At 34.5% G+C, this 15,059-nt stretch overlaps 1 protein-coding gene across 7 annotated transcripts in view; it reads right to left on the bottom strand.

Moving 5' to 3' along the window:
• The window catches only part of LOC5564521 (hybrid signal transduction histidine kinase A), a 285,243-nt gene that overhangs the window by 23,226 nt on the left and 246,958 nt on the right, over window positions 1–15,059 (bottom strand). The gene's annotated exons all lie outside the window — the stretch shown is intronic.

Here is a 15,059-nt window from a genome sequence, read left to right as displayed (position 1 = left end):
TTATTGATTCCCTAACATTCTTCCGAAAAATTTACCAAAGATTTATCAAAGCATTTTCCAGAGATTTTTTTTTTCTTTAAATCGCACTAACGTTATATTTTTTTGAAGAAATTTTTCACAACATTTACTAAGATTTGGCAATTTATTCTTTAACTTCTCAAAAAATTCTCCAGAAGTTTCATCAGGTATTCTTTCAAGTTTTATACTCTATTTTTTCGCATGGTAATATCAGGATTCTTTCATAAAACACAATTAAAAATTTATCCACTCTCCATTTTTTGGTTCAAAAACTACCCTAAGAATATCTCAATATTTTTTTAGGAATTGTTTTAAAAATTCCTCTACGAATCACTTCATATCAGATTTTTAACGAAACATATACAAAGAAAGGTTTTAAAGAACTTTGTTGGTAATTTTTTGAAAAAATTGCAACTTGAATATGATTCGAAAAAAAAAACTAAATTCCTGTCGTAAAATTTAAGAATTAATCCGCAGAATGTCTGAAACTTGTTGACAATGTACCTCACAGAGAAGCTTAAATGGTCCTTTTATGATTCACTATAAAAAATCTTGTTTTCTTTTCTGCGTCTTTTATAACGGAAAATGATTGGTGTGAAAACAGATGGAATTTTTACTGAAAATATTTGTAACTAAAATCTTAGTTAAAATTTTGTATAAACTCCGATGTTTCATTATACTACTCACTTAAATTATTTTACCATAATCCGTAAATTATGGTAATCTCAACAGCTGAATAGTTCGGTAAAATAACATACCGAAATTTAACGGATTCCGGTAAAATTTTACAAATTACTGTAAAAATTTACCGTACTCCGTTAATTTATTTCACCGAACTTTTCAGCTGTTGAGATTACGGTGAAATTCACGGACTCCTGTAAAATAATTATAGTGTGTATGGGCACATATTGATGTAGAGCCCATTTTTTCCTACCTCTATAAATAAAAAGCCAACTTTTTTGAAGGAGTAATTATCGACTATTTTGTATTACTGTAGAGATTTGACGTGAAAATGTAAGATTTTAATGAATTTAAATCTTAGTGGAAACTTTTGCATCACTTTGAACATTTGTTGAGGAATTTTTAATGGACTTTAAGAAATCAGGAACCATACTTATAAGAATTTTGCTATATTTTCAAAACTCCTATAATTTACCTTACTTTAGGTTATTTAAAACGTTGCTTTTTGGAGTAAGGACAAATTGTTGTACGAAGTTCCTCAAAGCGTCATGCGAAGGAAGGAGAAACAACAAAATTTTGAAGCAGGTAGAACGAAAGATGTGCAATGGTACAATGAGAGATAATTTATAATATTTTCTCTAGAAGTAAATTACAGGATTAAGAAGTTTCTCAAGAAGGTCCATCAGAATCTTCTTTAGAAATTATCCTTGTAATCTATCCTTCCTTGACATCTTTTTGTTTCTAGAATTCTACCAGAAGGCTTCTAGAAATTCGCCCTCGTATCGTACACAAATTCAAACCAAAAATATGGATTTTGCCAATAGGTAATTGGTAAAATTTTCAAAGTGTTCTAAGGGAGATCAATACAAATATCTTTATGAATATCATAATAAACCTTTTCCCCTTCCCAGTGATTTTGCTTCATGTTTCCCAACAGATTCCTTTACCGCTATGCTAATTTCGGAAGCAAAAGTTTTCTTGGGGGTTTTCAACAAATTTCCTCTGGAGATTCGAAGGCAAGAGACATTTCAAAAACCGTTTTAAATCCGGGTATTTGAAGCAAAATTTTTAAGAAAAACATAGCAAAATTTTTGAATTTGTGAAGTATTTTGGAAATATTACTTAAGGACTTTTGATGAACTTCGCGGAAGAATTTGCTATAAATTGTTTGGGAAAACTTTTTAAAGAAATTCACAGAAGAATTTCTCATAGAACTTTCTGCGAAATATCTCTGTATTAGATTTGACAGAATTAATGTTTTTTTGGAGGAATTGCGAGGGAAACTTGAATTTAAGATTGAAATAAGGTGGGGCAAAAGTTCGACCTTAGTGGTACAATCAAAGTTTCCAGACAACAATAGCAGTTAAAACAAAACAAATACCATACAGTGAACCTTCAACATATTCGCTATAATTTTGCTAAACAAACTTATATCAAAATATTTACCCATTTTTACTTATATATATTCGCGTCGGAAAACAACAAATAGCCATAACTTTTCCAAATCTCAATCGATTTCTATGATATTTTGAGTGAAAGTCTCTTACTTGAATAGCATTCTAACCACTATGACATTTAAAAGATTTGTTTTGAATTGAGCCAGAAATCTTAAATAGAAACTCTTACCCCACTCGAAATTCTGCCCCACTTTACTCTAAGTAATATTATTCAGGTAAATCCGGGAACATTTCGGGAATCAATTTGCTAAGAAAATGTATAGTGGGAATGGATGTCCACCAAGAGGAATTCACTTTGAAAGTATGAACAAGTCCCACAATTTCATTTGCCTAATTTCGAAAAGGTTTGCAAAAGTTCTGAAGCCACCCTTAAATATTCCTCGAGGAATTTGTTTAAACTAAAATTCTACAATGAATATCGGAACGATTTTTAAAAAATTTTGCCACCAATCTGTTGAAAATTAATCAAATAATTAATGAAATATTAAGTTTTCTTGGAAAAATATAGCAATTTAGCAATATAGCAAGTTTAAGCAATAAATTTATTCATGCAAAAACACTTTAAAAATCAAATCTACATTACAGAGAGCTGAAATAAAATACTATGATCGATTTTGTTACATTTTTTCGCACCAGGTTAAGTTCCTGCCATTCATCTAAAGAAATTTTGGCCATGCCGACATTCCTTGAAAGTTAAGCCTCATTCAGTTATTTACAGTTCATACAGTTCTGTTTATATTTTCAATTATTTTTTTTTACATTATACTTCAACTCGTCAAATTCTTTTGTGAATTCTCATAAGGGTAATCATCACCACACACCTTGACTAGGGTATCCTCCAAAAACATGGAAAAGTAGAATGCAGTGAATATGCTGCTTTATGCTGAAACGGCATTGTTTAGAACATTTAGAAAAAAAACAATTTTTGGAATCAAACTTCCGCTTTTTTGTATCACGGTAATTTTTGAAACGGAGATGTCGAAAAATTGCGCTTATCGCATACAGCAAGAAGCTAGTTCTAACAGTAACCAATCGATCGAGAGCCGGACGACTAAGCTTTCGGTTGTCGCGCAATTTACCGATATCAGAACCGCCACGCCGATGCTATATAAGACAAGCGAGGTTTTCTCACTATAGTGTTGTACAACATAAAATAACGTAACTAATGAAGAAATTTTTGTCTATTACAAGAGTCATGTACATTGATTCAGAAGATTTAGCTTCATGATAATTTTTGTTTTATTGTCATCAAAAATTCTGGAGGGGGGGGTGCTGAATGATTCTGGAGGGGGCCAGGCCCCCTGGCCCCCCCTGCTCCTACGCCAATGTTATTAACAGTAAAAAATGTGGGTTTCTACAAAGCATATCCATTCCCGACCAGATATGTGGTTCTGATTATAACACATTCGTATCAGCAGCAGTTAAAAATTTAGATTTAATTAGCCATTTTTTGTTCTCAACTTGTTATATTTTTAGTAACACATTTATAACAACTTTTGTTATATTTTTGACATCGCTTTTGTAAATTGGTTGCAAATAACATCCGATGTCATGAACAATAACATAATTTGCATTATTTTGTTATATTTTAACAATCTCGCAACACATTCTGTAATGATTTAGTTATAATTATAATAGGATTTGTTATATTTTGTGTTTGGTGTAAAGTTTGTTAGATTTTTTGTTATTTTAACTACTAACGGTACATGTTTTATAACAACTGGTGATATAAAAAATCGTATCAGGGGGACACATTCTGATATAATCTTGTTTTTTTCCGTCTGGTCGGGTTATCATAAGCAAACAAATGCAAACAATGATAAATAGATATAAAATTATGACATCAACTTGGATATGTTTCGACTTCATTTTTTATGTTGAACTCGGGATGGCCATGCGTTGCAATTGTTTTTCACAACAAAATTTTCGTAATTGTGCAGTGCAATTCGATGTAGCACTGTTTGATTAGCAGTTTTGCTGCTACGTGGCGCTATTATTTTGGTCATATTCTAGAAAGCTCTAGCCCACGATCTTGACCACATAGAAAGCTCGTGTCTTCAGCAAAGTTATTGAGAAGCTTAAAAGCAAGTAGAAGCAGCACTATTTGGTCAGCAGCTTTACCACTACGTGACGCTAGTGTGCATACAAACTTGATCATTTTCTTGAAGGCTCTGGCACCTATAAAATTCGTGTCTTTGACAAATTTTACAGAAGATTGAAAGTAATTTGAAACAGCACTGTTTGGTCAGCCATTATGCCAATACATGGCACTAGTATGCATGTAAATTTGAAGCACCACTGTACGGTTAGCAATTTTTAAACTAGGATATTTTGAAGATTAACAATAACGTTATATTAAGGTGGAACAGCTTGGAATCAAATTTCTATAATGTACCAAAACTTTCTATTTTTGCTTTGTGCTCTAGCAGAAAGCTTAAAATAAGAAGTTTGACTTTGTATGTTCATTATTTCAGCAGATTAGTGCCTTTGAACTCGTGAGTAGGGGCACAAGCCGGCCATTGTGCCTGCCATGTTTGGATTCCGAGATGTGTCACCTTAATTAACTCTGCGGGTCTGCGTGATCTGTGAGGATTTGAATTCGAAACTTGTAACCATCTAAGTTATTGGGCAAACAAGTGGCTCAGTAGCTTAGTTAGTAAAGCGCTCGTCTAGCATACACGAGTCCTGGGTTCGAATCCCAGCCGAACACGTGTATTTTTTCATAATTTCACCCATAATTTATCCATCTTTACCATGCGTAATAAGTAAATTAATTTAAAAACCATGCGGATTGGATTACCGAACAGCTCAATATAGTGAATAACGTTAAATTGTTAAACGTTAAATTGTTAAGGATGGGAGCATTTTGACGGAAGAGCGTGAAGTGATCGAAAGGTGGAAGCAGCACTTCGACGAGCACCTGAATGGCGCTGAGAGCACAGGCAATGAAGGACGGGATAACGGAGGAAATGCCTTCGTGGCCATCCGTAGGTTTCAGGCGAACATTTCAGTTCGTTTGGATCCCGCCGGGGACTAAGACAAGGTGATGGACTTTCGTGCCTGTTGTTCAGTATTGCGCTAGAAGGTTTCATGCGGAGAACCGGGCTCAACAGCCTAGGTACGATTTTTACGAGATCCAGTCAATTTGTTTGCTTCGCGGATGATATGGACATTGTCGGCCGAGAATTTGGAAAGGTGGCAGACCTGTAAACCCGCCTGAAACGCGAGGCAGCAAAAGTTGGACTGGTGGTGAATGCGACCAAGACAAAGTACATGCTGGTGGGGCCGAGCGCGACAGGGCTCGCCTAGGTAGCAGTGTTACGATATACGGGGATACGTTCAAGGTGGTGTACGAGTTCATCTACCTTGCTGACGGCTAACAAAAACGTTAGTCGCGAAATACGGAGCCACAATATCAGTTAAAGTCGGGCCTACTATGGCCTCCAGGAGAAGCTGCGGTCAAAAAAGATTCACGTCCGCACCAAATGTACCATGTACAAAACGCTCATAAGGCCGGTAGTCGTGGACGCTGCTTGAGGAGGACTTGTAAGCACTTGGAGTCTTCGAACGTCGGATGCTTAGGACGATCTTCGGCGGTGTGCAGGAAAACGGTGTGTGGCAGCGAAGGATGAACCACGAGCTCGCCCAACTCTACGGCGAACCCAGTATCCAACTCAAGCAAACCGGAATAGTTTAAAATCATGATCTTAATTGAAAATCTAGTCGTTTATGTAGACGTACTCTTCAAGGCGCTACGTGAATCTAGAATATATCAATATCCATTTAGCTTTTTTGATCAAAAATAAAACTATGCCCTACATACCGCTCCCCTATGCATAGGTCAAAAGTTCCCCCAGATTTTCATGAAACAAAAATTTTCATTCACTTATCTAAAATAGCAGGCAACTAACGCTTTCGTGGTGTGGCCGCAACGTTAGTAATTCAAATAAGTTTAATTTCTTCTTCCAAGACAACATGGATTTGTAAACATCTTCTCACAAAATTAAACCATATTCTTCAGATCCAATTGATAAGAGCTTCTCAAACTGGAAGATGATGGAGTTTACTTTGATAGTTTTTTTTTCCTTTAGTTAGCTAATGGAAATTCATTGGCTCCTTCAATGATTGGATTCGAAGAATAAAAGACGCTCACGGTTCTGGAATTAGGTACGGTCAATGCGCTGCAACAGCTGCCTCAGTGGATAGAAAAAAAAAATCTTGAACGATTTCCCAAGGGGTTGAAATTGTTTTCAATTTGTTTGATGACCAGATTTTTTGCACTTTGCGCAAAAGCCGTGAAGCATCACAATCTTAATGGAATTGGTTGAATCATGCCCTGTTACATGTTTTAGCAAATTTTATAACAGTTTTATTTGTTGCATCAAATTTATTCTACACTTTTCAATTATTTCAAAGATATAAGATGCTTATTAAACAACGTTTGGCCCTTTGATTGTGTTCCTGCGAGTTGACGTATCAACCAGGATCGAAATTATTAAGTGTGATGTGAAGTAATCGTGTAATATCGCGAATTTGGTTAGGCATGAATATATCATGGCGTGTATATGGGAAAGGTATATTACAAAAAAATAGGCATTTTAAAATCTTTCACCATTCAAAATTATAGGGTTTTAGCTTTCATTTGACGTGTTCCCCGAAAAAATCCACCAAGGGATCCCGAACATTTTTTTTATTTTAAATTTTTGTTCTTTGGAATACATTATTTTTAAATGTAATCATTGTGAAAGACAGTTTAATTTAGCTCTTTAGGTCGATATAAAAGTTCATAAAATAAATACATAGTAGGTTTTATCTTATAAAAAAATAAAACTGTCCTATGTGATTTTGAGGATTTAATGAGCCATAGGACACTTATTCGATTAGATATGTTGAAAGTTCGACTGTTGAACATTTATTACACTGTTCGACAAAAAATTTTTTTTGGATGGATCAGGGATGCGTCTATATGGGTCTTGAAGTACAAGAAAAGTGTAGAAAGAGGCCGTTTTCAAATGATTTGCCTGGATTATTTTTTGACTAAGTTTGAAAATTTGGTATTTTTAATCACAAAAAGTATAATAATCAAAATATCAATATCTATTTAAATTCAATTATTCAACCATTGAATTTGTCAATTCAATATTATTAAGCTTCAGGAAACGGATGATTTCAGGGAAACGTGCACCGTTTCAGCAGTATATTGGCATCAGTTTTATGTATGAGTTTGGAATGTTAACGATCATTAAACAAGCATGTGAGGATGTGTACCATATAAATACTACTTATTTTTTCTATTTCACACATCTGGTTCATTATATAATAATTATTATAGGTTTAACAAGACGATTGATTAGGATTTGATTCTTTGCTCCATTAGATAAAGCTATTAGCAATACAATCCAGTAATATTTGATTTGCACAAGGATTCGAGTACGGAAAATTGATTGTCTGTTATGTTTAAATGGGCTGGTTGCTCTAATAAATTCTCAGCAGAAATACAAAATTTATATAGGTTGGACACTGACATGTTTCTTCTTTCTGGCGTTACGTCCCCACTGGGACAGAGCTTGCTTCTCAGCTTAGTGTTCTTATGAGCACTTCCACAGTTATTCACTGAGAGCTTACTATGCCAATGACCATTTTTGCATGCGTATATCGTGTGGCAGGTACGATGATACTTTATGCCCTGGGAAGTCGAGAAAATTTCCAACCCGAAAAGATCCTCGACCGGTGGGATTCGAACCCACGACCCTCAGCTTGGTCTTGCTGAATAGCTGCGCGTTTACCGCTACGGCTATCTGGGTATACTGACATGTAAGTGGTCTTACATAAGCTAGTAGGTTTATCAGGAGACGATGACGAAGTCTGTGAATAATGAGATAATATTGTTATTTGCGATTTCTAAATATTTTGATAGGAACTCATAAGGAATAGATTACTTATCGTAAGATTAATTTTTATCACAATTTCCTTGAAAAATTACAGAATAACATAAAATAGCAACAAATTATTCAATAATCAACATTGTCACATTTTTTATTTTTTGTTTTTTGCGAAAGCCGGTCAGGCAGGCATGAGCTCTTTTTGATTCAGTTTGTGCATACTATTCGTTTATGAAAATTGATTTAGTGGTAACATGCCTGCTTCTTACTTTTAAGATGAAACAATTTCTGGTTAAACCATTTCCAATATATTTTTTTATTTTTTGGTACTACATTTCACATATTTTCCGGCAAATTTAATCAAACTTTTAGTTTTGGTATTTAGTTTAAATTGTAAAATACTTGTTTTTCTATGTCTTCCTGTTTAAAGAAAGAAAAACAGACATTATGTTAAGTTTCGCAAAATTGTTTATCACAAAAAAGCATTTTTACTTGTTTAGAGGATATGGGAATGGGGGTTCATAAATGGACACGTTTGGCCTCATATGGGAAACGTGATTTAAATTAACCTTAATGGTCGACTTCTTTATGTTTCCAATATGCTTACAATTATACCCAGAAAATATCCCATTGAACAAAAAACTAACGCTCCATTTGAAAGTTTGATTGAAATTGCCGAAAAAATGTGAAATGCAGAACCAAAATCTGAAAAAATATATCGGAAATGGTTTAACGAGAAATTGTTTCATCTTAAAAGTAAGAAGCATGCATGTTACCACTAAATCAATTTTCACAAATGATTAGTATTGTGCACAAACTGAATCAAAAAGAGTTCATGCCTGCCTGAGCGGCTGTCAAGTGGTGTCGCAAAAAATGTGAAAATGTTGATAACTGGATTATTGGTTGCTATTTTACGTTAGTCTGTTATTTTTAGGGATAAAGAATGGATCTCACGATAGGTAATCTATTCTTAATGAGTTCCTATCAAAATATTTAGAAATTGCAAATAACAATATTATCTCATTACTCACAGACTTCGTCATCGTCTCCTGATAAACCTACTAGCTCATGTAAGACCACTTACATGTCAGTGTCCAACCTAATTCTGTATTACTGCTGAGAATTTATTAGATCAATTTTCCGTAGTCCAATCCTTGTTCAAATCAAATGTTACTGGATGGCATTGCCAATTACTTTATCTAATGGAGCAAAGAATAAAATCATAATCAAGCGGCTTCTTGAACCTATAACAATTATTATATAATGAACCAGATGTGTGATATAGAAAAAAAGTAGTATTTATATGGTACACATCCTCACATGCTTGTTTGATGATCGTTAACATTCCAAATTCATACATAAAACTGATGTCGATATTCTTCTGAAATGGTGCACGCTTCCCTGAAGTCATCCAGTGCTAAATAATATTGATTTGACAAATATAATGGTTGAATAATTGAATTAAAAAAGATATTGATATTTTGATTATTATACTTTTTGTGATTAAAAATGCCAAATTTTCAAACTTTGTCAAAAAATAATCCAGGGGTGCTGCAAATCATTTGAAAACGACCTCTTTCTACACTTTTCTTGTACTTCAAGACCCATATAGACGCATCCCTGATCCATCCAAAAAAAAAATTTTTGTCGAACAGTTTTAGTACAGCGAAGTATATTGATCAGAGCTCTTTTTTTCATGGTTAAAATACATTAAAATTGCTTCTTCTTCTTCATCTTCTGTCTGGCATTACTTTGCTGGGACATAGCCTGCTTCCCAGCTTAAAGTTCGTTGAGCACTAAGTTATTAATTAAGAGTTTTCTTTGCTAATCAACCGTTAGTGCGTATGTATTTTGTTTATAGGAACCAATCAATGATCTATGAGTGCGATCTTGTTAGGTTATTCTGTGCTGGGATAAGTTATCTGAGAATTTTCGCGGCAATCGTCTTATACACTGCGCGATAAAACTCATAGATGCCTCAGAAAGACCCAAAAAGATAGTGTTAGTAAGAAAGGTTTTTTTTCTCCACAAATCACTGTCTGTATTGTTTTTTTATGAGGTTCATAAAAATAGAATCAATCAACATAACAACAGTCTGTGAAAGGAATCGAAACATGCTTAAACGCTTTATACCTCAAGCCTTAGCAAAAAGCTACAAAAATCCTCATTGGATTATTGAGGCACTAGATTGGCCCACTTTAGTATGGGAGAAAAATAAAGTTGTATAATTCCACGGGGCACCCACCAGGATTATTCTTTAGGGTTAGAGGAAGAATTCCTGAAAGTTTCAGCTCATTTGGTCGTTCCATGAGCTGGCGCAATTGAATTGAAGTTAATTTGGGATTTTCAGCTCCAACATATAGGAAACAGCACATCATCTCCTTTTTGAGTCAGGAAAATTGTTGATCGCGTTCAATTGAACCCAGAATGTTAAAAACACTACTTGATACTATAGCAAACAATATTGTAGAAGGTTGTATGATGATTAAAATTGATAAAGTTTGTGTTTTAACTATCTGAAGTAGATTTGCAATATTCCATAGTATTCCTTCAACTTAGCTGGATGGTAGCCACCAAGCGCATCATAGCCACCTATGACGCTGGGCGAGCTGCGGCATAAGGTGCATGCACATGTGTGATTGTACGGGAGTGCTGATCTAAGCCTAACTTTCAACAACTGAAAGCTTAATGAAAATGAGCTTAAATCCAGATACAACCTTCGGCAACAATGTTCATTAGCGTATCAACTAGTGAATTTGTCATTCTGGGCTCAATTGAACGCGATTAACTAGTGTACGAGACGAAACAGTGACATAGGGTCAATTTTCAATATATTTGAGACGAATATTCCATACAAACTTTGAATTGAATGCGCCAGCTGGGGGAGCAACCAAATGAGTTGACATTTTGAGAGAGCTTTTTTCTTACCCTAAGGCACATATCTAGGGGGTGCCCGTTGAATTTTACAACTTTTTTGTTTAAGGGCCAGTCTATTGAGGCACCCCGGAGCAAGTGACAATCCGAGGACTTTTCTGAAAGTATTGAAAGCATAAAAGGAATGGCACAATCTTTACAATAACTATAGTAATTAAAACATGTATGCAGCTTAAAAATATGATTAATTTTGTGATTAATGGTAATGGTAAGTATTATCAGGTGGATTAACAAGTTAAATTTTATGTGTCCCACTTGCCCCACAGAGTAGGGTAACTGCAATTTAAAGTAGATTTTCAAGACTTTCTTCCAAAGTTTCAATATCTCGAAATTATACCTTCCCATTCGTGCGCCCATCAGCAAATATGCTATCACAAAGTGATTGATCCATTAGATTTTAAAAATATTATGTTTGGAATTGAAAATTTTATTGGAAAATACATTTGAATTACTTAATTATACGTTCGACTTGCCCTAGGCTATCATCTACTAGCACATCAACCATTATAGAAAATAAAAAAATAAACAGTTTTCAACAGACTGAAGAATTTATCTCTTATCATTTATTTTCTCACTACCAAGTTTGTAAATCAAGCATCTTCGTGTATCATATTAATTATGAAAAAGATGAAAATATCAACACAGCATCAAATTTTATTGGTGTGTAAAAATGGTTTATAAGAGCTATATTTCGTATCAATCGTTTTCAGATGGAATTTGTACGGAATTAACCACTAAAATATGTAATTGAAGGAAAAGCTACGTGAAATTGTTATGAATTGCGTTTTTTTTTCAGGATGGTTGGTTCAATCTCAACGGTCGAGAATATTTTTCTTACATAGAATATACAAACACATTAATGAACGATTGGCGAAGAAAATTCTCAGTTAATAAGTATCCAAAGAACTCTGAGAAGGTGGCTTTGTCCCAATAGGTTCTATCAACTTTCATTTAAAATTTAAGTTACCATCGAGATACAGAAAAAAAAGATGCCTTTTACCAAGTTTATTTACAAAAATGGTGTACTTTAAGGAACAAAAATTTAAAATAAAAAAAATGTTCGAGATCCCTCGGTGGATTTTTTTGGGGAACACGTCAAATGAAAGCTAGAAACTTATATTTTCGAATGGTGAAAGAATTAGTCATGCCTATTTTTCTGTGATAATATTGTTCTACCAGACACGCCGTGATATCATTAACCACATTACCAATTGGTGGGCATGAAGTCTAAGACTTTGTAATTTTTTAACTCGTTAAAATTTTGGTTCAATATTCCTATACATTTTTGAGTTACATTCAAATAATATAATGTGAAGTGACAATCATGAAAATATAATCCAAACCACTAAAAGAACGATTTTTTGGTGGACTATGTGTACTTGGTCCACTCTGACTAAACTAAAGACCACTGTTTGGTGATTTGGTTCACCCATATCTTCAATCCCGAAATCAGTGGCATCGTAATGCCACACAATAGATCGATCAAAAACTTCTATCGGACTCTGAAATCGACTCAAAAAATTCAATAATCAATCAGTTTATTGCTTTTTCACGGTTGGTTCAGTTGGTTCGCTCTGTCTGCACCACCCAACAAAATATGGTAAATGGCCAAAAATCAAAATCAAATACATCGAATTAAGTAATATTTATGAATTTGTTTTGATGGATGAGAAGAAAAATGATTCGATGTCGGAAAATCTAACAAATCATTTGAAATGTCTTTCATTTTCCAACATTTTTCAGCGCGCTGCTCATTTTCGCTCTTATGGTAGTAAGCACTTGGTCCACTCTGACTGCATACTTTTATGGATTGTTATTGACCATCCAAAGTAAATTTGTCACATATCTCTTGCAGTTTACAGTATTCATCAAATCTGATCAGAGTGAAATGGAGTGAAATTAAATTCGCATCTAATGGAAGGATAATCCAATTTTCCCAAGTTTTGTTCGTGGTCCCTTCTGATTTAATGCCCACCAATCAAAGGTGATTTCTAGATCCTTGCCTTAACACACTAACTGTACATTTCAGTGCGGGTAAATGGTAAAATTTTGGAAATAATAAAATGCTTATAGTGCTTTTCCACGTGCAGTTTAATAATTATCAGTAAATATGGCCAGCCGATAGTAATTTAGTAGTAGTCACCAGGGAGAACATTTTCCGATAACTTTTTATTCTCAATATTCCATTGTCAAAGTCACATGATATTAATGACATTTAACAGCACTGATATATTCCATGACAACTGTGGAATTACATGATGTCTAGTTACAATACTAGTTTAATAAATATTCCTTCTCTTCTTCGATGATCGTAAGTACGTGGGCGGTACCTAATGATTAGTTAATCAAATTGGATCATTGGATCTTTGTTCAACTTCGATTGTTCTGATCAATCAAGGAGTAGTAACTATGAATCGTGTGGCCATTTATACTCATGATCATGCTTGTCACCCAAATTGGTGGGATTTCTAAAAATGTCAATGGTCCTCACAAAACTAGACACTTGATTCCATTGAAGCTGAAACGATGCAATCTGTTAGAAATATCAAAAAAGCAGAACTTTGAAGTTTTTGACCTGGCATATACGAGTAAGAGATCTTAGAAACTTTTTGGAAGAACATTTTTTATTTCTCATATTATAAGCATGATATTTTCAGAGAATCTGATATATACACACCAGAAAGATCCAAAAAATAAATTTATAAAACTCTAACGGAAAGTTGCCAGAAAAAAAGCCACACAAAATAAACTGAATTAGCCAGCCAGATTGTTTCCTTCTCGCCCATTATTTGGGAGCCTTTATTCTCAGAAACAAGCGGTCAGCATTTGGAGGCACCAAACGTAAGATTTAATTAACTAAAATGCCATGTCACGAGTCGTTGATTGTCAAATAGAACACTAAGAAATGCTCTTAGCCAAATGGGCTAATTTTATTTCAACTCTTCCTGCATCTATTCGTCTAATTTGTCGCTTGAGTGCTCGAGTGATACTTAATACAATTTAATGTGACCTTTGATATCTGGTTGCTGCGCCAAGCTGCAGCAAGCTTTTCAAGATCGCTAATTTCATAGCGAAACATTTGATTTGTAGTTTATTACTTTTTATTCTTATTTCTAAGCATTTTTGCAAAAGCTCAACGCATTTAGCTTGTGAACGAATGAGTTTTTGCTGTATCGGTTTGACTTCATCTTGGATTGGAACAAACAAAATTACACTGAAGCAATCGAATGGCAAGTGATATACCATCCTAGTATTGATATAATACTTATCATGACATTTGCAAGTTTACGGTAGCAAATAAGGTAGATCGATAACTGGCTTCATTTGCCGTATTACCATTGGCTTAGCAGCATGAAGACGTTCAATAGAATTAGTTGCAAAAGCGCAATAACAGTATCCTCACAATGTCAAATTTTGCTTGGCAATTGAAAACCACATCCCAAATGGCAAACATAGAATAGAGACTCTCTTAGTCAAGTTTCCCAAACCGACGACCATAAGTGCACACAAAGCGCAATGCAAATCATCTCTTGTTCCGCTCGGTATCAGCTCTCAATGTTCCTATGGGACAGCATAGTAACCCACAGCCGGATAAAGCAAACATTGCACAGCGGGACAATCTACCACTTCTGGTTGTACCTTTTTCCAGCCCAAAACGCAAATAAAAACTGCATTTTCGGACCATATATTTTCAATGTAAATGAGCTTTTGAAGTCGCTTGTTCTTCCCTGATGGAAATTCAGTCTACGCTCATGTAGGATAATCATGATAAGTCTTACTTTACGTTTATGGAAGAATACGATAGTGATCAAGTTTGTGAATATAACAGGTGTTCAATAGTGTAATTGGCTTTTCAAAACTTGTTGTGGGGCTGATCTTATTTTTAGTTTCATTATTGTTGAATCATGAGTAAGACAAACCTTTAACTGCTTTTCGAATTTAATTTTCATCAAATCCACCGTTTTTGACTTAGTCAAGCCAAACGATTTACTTTTTGAGCTGGAAATGCCCTATATAGTTGTTAGTTGGTTGTACGCCGGCCGGCTACACAACCGAAGCAACAGACTATAAAATGAATTTCAAATAT

This window comes from Aedes aegypti, chromosome 3, assembly GCF_002204515.2.
Source record: "Aedes aegypti strain LVP_AGWG chromosome 3, AaegL5.0 Primary Assembly, whole genome shotgun sequence".
Classification (NCBI taxonomy): domain Eukaryota; kingdom Metazoa; phylum Arthropoda; class Insecta; order Diptera; family Culicidae; genus Aedes; species Aedes aegypti.
This window is presented reverse-complemented; position numbering and strand designations above follow the sequence as displayed.